Source organism: Coptis chinensis, chromosome 1 (genome assembly GCF_015680905.1).
Source record: "Coptis chinensis isolate HL-2020 chromosome 1, ASM1568090v1, whole genome shotgun sequence".
In the NCBI taxonomy this organism is placed as follows: Eukaryota; Viridiplantae; Streptophyta; class Magnoliopsida; order Ranunculales; family Ranunculaceae; genus Coptis; species Coptis chinensis.
Window position 1 is genome coordinate 76,264,295 of NC_141456.1, and position 6,738 is coordinate 76,271,032.

Consider the following 6,738-nt stretch of genomic DNA (forward strand, 5'->3'; position numbering starts at 1 on the left):
GTTAGCTTTTGCATTAGAATAGTTTTTAGAAACTTACGTTAATATGTAGGTAATAATCTTTACATCTTTTTATAAATATATTGCATGAGCATCTATGTTTGTACTGGCAGTAAGTTTCGGAAATCTAGGCTAGTATACTTATTCTACAAATCCTGTGAGAATATAGCCTAAAGCCTTTATGAGTGAATTATTTGAGAAATGACACAAGGGAGAAGTAAATTCCGAATAGAGAAATCACACGTCCACTTGCTTGATAACTATGCCATATCCTAAGCGAGAATTTAGGCCCTCTTTGGATCGATATAGCCAGAAATTCAAACCTATATGAAATTATTTCCGCTAGTCGCCCCTCTGAGCCTTTCTTTAGCCTTTCATAAACTACAAATCCTTTACCCTTTTACGAAACAAAATAAATAAATAAAAAAAGATCAGCCTACCCATTTTTGAATGAGTCTGAGAATAGAGATGAAATGAAGAATAAAGAGAAAAACCTTTGAAACCAAAAATTTGTTAGTTGCTTCAAATAAGAAAAGAAAGTTTACATCCAAAGAAAACAAATAAAAATAAAATATGGAAATAAAATAAAAATTTAGAACTCCAAAAACAGAATCAAAGGAGTCAAAAGCCAAAAGAAAAAGAAAAACAAATGGCTAAGGATGGAAACAAAGTGTAGAAGCAAAGTAAGAACAAGGTTTTCTCTAGTTACATAATATGAAGACTCTATTATCTTAGACTTGCCCTTTTTTAATATCCATTTCATTTCTTCTTAAACCATCTCCTAATCCTCGCAACACCTAATAAAGACCTCTAGCTCAATTAGGAATAGGTTAGTGTGACAGTAAGTGGCAGAAGTGTTTGACCGACTTCGGCTTCCTTGTGTGTCATTGAGATTGTAAGGTAAAGTATGCCCACTGCACACTGGAGTGAGCAAAAATTGAGTGGAAAAATCATAGTAGTTTTTGTCTTGACATTTATGTGAGGACCTACTAAAAGACGCTATTGCAATGTTTCAGACACGGACCTGTTATTGCATTTCATAGCATACTTCATTATATATATATATATATATATATATATATATATATATATATATATATATATATATATATATATATATATATATATATTTTATTCGTAGATGATTAATTATTATGCATATATTAGCTTAGGTTTCGACTTGATTATTCTGTATTCATTGCTAGTGAGACGGAAAGATATCTGAGAATAAGTAAGGAAATAATAGTTTTATTTCTTAGTCATTGTAGTATAGATGAAGTTTGTGAGTACCTTCATTGGAAAATGCTCACGAGGATATAACTCGTCCACTAGGGAATTCCTAGTGGTTTAAGCCCTTGTTGCATATGGTCAATGCAATCGTACTCGGCAAAACGAAATTAGTTAGAACTCCATTTTTGGTCACTTATTTTAATTTCTCATATTTGCTTGAGGACAAGCAAAATGCTGTTTGGGGGTGGTTTGATAAGAGCCCAAAACTGTAGTTTTAACCCCTTAACAATATTGCTTTTGGACCAATTATGTGACTAATAAATAAGAGTTAGTGTTGTTTACGTGCTTTTATGTATTTCAGGCATTGGAGTCAATTATGTGCAGAAATGTGTCCTTTTTGCGAGATAAAGGAGCAAAGGTTGGTTGCTAAGAAGTTATATGATTAAAGGCCAAGATTCAATGAGAAAAAACCTTTTTAAAGCCCAGTCAAAGTCAACGCGGGCAGAAATAGCTCATAAAAGTCAGCAGAACTTCCGAAGGCCGTATTTTGGACTCAGACCTCATAATTGGGCCTACCATATGTCAAAACATCCAACTCGGAAAGAGCATTCTAATGGTCTAAGTCTTTACCCAATCAGAGAAGCAAAAGTGGACAAAAAGGTTGTTGCAGTAATTTCCAGTAAAGAAACCCCTTTTGGACCAAAGTAATCAAGTTTTGGGCTCGATTTTATGGCCCAAAACATGGCTCCAAAGCTCATGCACAAATTTGTACACATAGCCCTCTTCTATATAAAGAGGACTAAGGCATCACTCTTGATATATAGTTAGTTATCCATAAATTTAGATTAGACTTAATTAATTAGTCAGTACTTAGCTTTTAATACAGTTTTGAATCATTAGACTCTTTTTCATTATATTATATAAAGTAATTTTACAATTCTTCACGATGTCTTCTTCTTATTCATTTATTAATGATAGTTTGATGAATCGAAGCTAAAACATCCATTAGAGGGGTTTGAGGAAGCTTCGATGAAAACATGATTGTGTTAGCATAGAAATAGTTGTAATAATCTATTCCACTCTAGAAAGTAGTTAATTCGCCATGAGAATGGGTTTAAATTGCCTCATATACTAATTATTAGTTGGTAGAGATTGTCATGAATAATTAGGGGTTAGAAAGACCCAATATTTATGTGAAAACATAAAGATTAGGATCACAACAAATCTATGCTAGTTTATTAAGTTGAATTCAAAGTGAAATCAATCCCCCTAATTCCTTCCCATATTCACATCGTAGTATTGAATTGCCATAGTTTATAACATCTAAATTAGTTAAATCACCGTCTTAGCATAATTTCATTTCATTACTCTCATTGATTTTGTTAGAATTATATAAACTAGGAAACGTTACATCTAAACGAGCTAGGAGTGGAACGAATTCTCTACTCCACATATTGAATGATAACGAGAGTAGAACTTTGATGAATAACATAAACATCATTTAGTTTTACTTATTCATAGCATGACTAGTTAAGAGTAGGTAAAACTATAATTTTTATATTTTATAAGAAGCCCAATGGTAAGGACTACCATAGCATGAACATGGTGAAGGGTTTGCATAATAACCACATGATTGTTGGTCTACATATTGATATGCCATATTGATTTTAAAAATATATTCTAGGACAATTAATATGCAAACAAAACTATAACTATAAATTTCTAGATAGGCATGTGCATTGACGTTTATGATAGACAAGCCTGATTATTACTAGAAATAGAATTCTCTAACAGAAGAAATGAAAAGTGAAAGAAGGAGAACTTGAATACCTCCTTATTATGCTTATGAATAGCGTCTTCAATACGAATCTCAGTGTCCTGTAGAAGCGTGGAACACCAAACCAACAAATATTTCGAACTAAAATATGACCCGTAACTAACCTGTAAATTGGGCTTACTTCATATGGCATGGGCGTACTCAAATATAATATTAACTAGGGCGCATGCTGACATGCTCTCCTTTTGCGTGTGTGATGGTATCTAGATGATGTAAATGGATGATGGTCATTGAACAAAATAGAAGCGTATCAAAACCTAATTATCCCTCAATAAGTAAAGGATGAGTAGGGTATCGTTCCACTTTTAAGTGTATGTTATGTGAAGGACAGGACTGGAAAGGGGGTTTGAAAGATTAAAAACTATGATTGTAGAGATTTTAGATTCTAATGTTAAACTAAACTAAATTAACTAAGCTATTGAGAATTTATAAGAGAGGGAATTCAAGATATTAGAATCTACCAATACTTTTGATCTATGACCTTCTGCTTCATGGTTGTTCTTACAAGTAGACTATAATTAGCCAATCGAGCGAGTGTCGATGCCCTCTTGGACGAAATATCGTTAGCAATTAACTCTACGTAAGGTTGTTCCTATGTTTATGCTATTAATATCTTCTTTCCTTTTATGTAAGCTCGGGCAACCATTTAATGTATTACCGAGAGCAACATCAAGGAGTACTTCCTAATAGGGCGGCCATTTAATGAATCACCACTTAAAGCAAACAGAAAGAATACTTCCCCTAGGTAGCCACTCCCTGAGCTACCCCTTCTAAGGCAACACAAAGAATACTTCCTTAACTCTAAATAACTATACTACTAGAAGAAAAGTAAAGAACACTAGCATGATATTAATATTGCAAAACATAAACCTTATTCTATACTTCCATCTCCTGATGTGGGCAATGAAACTAATAACTAAAAACATAAAGAACTAACCTGATTGAAGAACACCATGAACTAGAAGAATCATTAAACCTTAAGCATCGGCTTCATCTCCTCCCTTGAAAGAGAAGATTAGCCTTCCATAAAAAAGGAAGAACACGAAGAACGAGAAGAGGAAGAGTCGAAGAACATAAGACTAGAAAGACTAATTTATTAAGACTCAGCTAGTTAAAACCGAATATTTTATTATTAATCTCTCTCTGCCTCAAATTCTAGAGACAAGAATATAAGTGAATTGGCCAATTACATGAGGCACTTAGGTCCTCTATTTATAGGGGTTACAATAAGTTCTAGAATCATTCCAAACCGCCATTTGTTTTCTAATACAAATCAACTTCTTTCAGAGTCCAACTTCGTCTCCAAAACTGAGATGGAATTGGCTCTGAGAAATCATTTCATGCGTGCGGGACGACAATCCATACGCTCTCGCCACGCGAAGCAATGCGTCTGGGCCTTGATCCATCGTCCCAGATCACGGAAGTCTATTTTCCCTCTTTTGCTCTATCCTTCTATTCTCTTTTGCGGGCTTTGGTCCAAGCAACGAATCCTTTGGCCTTGGGCTTCCAAATAGGCCTTAAAATAGGTCCAAGTCGCATCTTTAATAGCTTCAATTCCTTGGCCTTCTCCATGATTGTCCACGGACTTCCCATGTGATCTTTAATGCTCCGAATTGCTCCCCCTTTTCTCTAATATTCCACAAAACTCTATCTTTTACCTGTAGAATCATAAAACATAACTTACAAACACTATTATTCCACTAAGATGGCTAAACAAAAGGCATAATTGAGGGTTAAATTGCACTTTTTGAGTACTTATCACAACTCCCAACTAGCCTTTTGCTAGTCTCTTAGCAAATAAGATAAAAAAAAATAGATAAGTGATCAAAATCAAATCCTAATAACAAAAATAAAATCCTAACTCATTTTCGCAGGCATCGCGATTGCATTTACCATATACAACAAGCCTTTAAACCTTTAAGTTCCCCAAAAAGGACGAGTTATAGTCTCGTGAGGGTTTTCAGGTGATATACCCGTAAAATCAATTAATAGCATGCTCAAGAATGATAGTATTTTTCAAAGAGAGAAATTCCTTACCCACTTAGTGCTTACTCCAACAGACAGTCTCCATTGCTAACTACATTGCTGCAAAGACTCATAGATTATGATGGGAGATAGTAAAAATTGACAAAATTCTCAATCAAGGCTTATGTGAGTACTTAGTCAATCTCCTATACTCTCCTATCTAATAAATGGAATCCCTAGTTTACTTTTAGACAGATAATCTCGACTTTCAATCCTCACCGGTCATACTCTCAGAAAAGAATCTCTCAGAAGATGGTCTACTATTTTACCTCATGTATGTGAGGAAAAGAATAATGAATATGAACATCCATCATACTACCTTGAAAAACGGACTTCTAGATGAAAGTAGTCTCATGGAAAGAATGTCAATCACATATGAAGTGTCGGTCCTCCACTTTAGCATCCTCTCACCAATTCTAGACTTCGTACCATACTATAGTGATAAGTCATGGGTTGTAATGTCTAGTATACTTCCTAGTATAGTGTGAATATTATATTAATAGTAATAATAAGGTTACAATATAAAGGCAATAGATTGACCCACCACAGCTGTAACCAATGCAGCAGAAATATGTGTAACACGATTTGCTGCTCCCTGCTCAAGTACTTCATCTTGTGTAGCCTCGGGTATAAGCACAGTAGTATCTACTACTACTGGCATTGTTTGAGTGTCAATTGCTTGAACCACTTCCCTAGTCTTATATCACACGCAGGCCACTGTAGGCAACACACAAAGGCTTAGAAATGTACCTTTGCTATGTTGGCACACCTGACTTCTCATTATCTTGTAGGATGATTATCAAATGCAGGTTAAGGAAGGAACTTTAAAGGTTGAGGGTACTAAAGACGTACTCACTATGGCGTTGGGTACTCCAGAACACAGTGGTCGTGTTAAAGGTGTAGGAGATGGAGTCACCCCCACACAGTACTTTCGCCTAATAAAGCGTGGATCTAAGAAACATGTGTGTGCATTGGAGTCAAAAGCTCGCGAGGAAGTGGAAAAACGAAAAAAGGAAGAACAAAAAGGAAAAAAGGCAGAAGAAAAGGGAAAGGAAGAACGAAAAAAAAGAAAGGAATTGAAGAATAAATGCAAGGAGTTAGAAGAAAATTTTAATGATAGTCTCACTTCTCCTGCGTCGGAAAAAATTACTTCGAATAACCACAAAAGTGACAATAGAGACCATATCCCCCCTTTAACTGGTGTACATAGCATGTGTAAGCTTTTAAATATTGTTTATACTACTTTAGACTTGCATGTTTTTTGTTTCCTATTTCGTTTAATTTTGTAAATATTCTCTAACATATATAGCTGAAGAACAATGAAGAGAAAAGTCATCTGTCGGAAACAAACTCTGGACCTGATTTTGGGAAGGTACATGATAAGGGAACAAGTCATGCACCACTTCCAAATCATATGCTTCCTCTTGGAAAGGTATCGTTGTCACAGTCCTTGTAGTATCACATTTTACTTCACATAATATATAGGTTCTGAATCTGATTAGCACACAATCTTCTAATCCACTTCGTAATTTCCATATTTTTAATTACTAAAAACTCTGTATAGAATTAGGAACTAAGTTGCAGTTTGGCTACGGGTTCCAAGTCTAATATTGTTGCTAAGGGTAGGGTTTTCGTGGAGCTTCGACTGG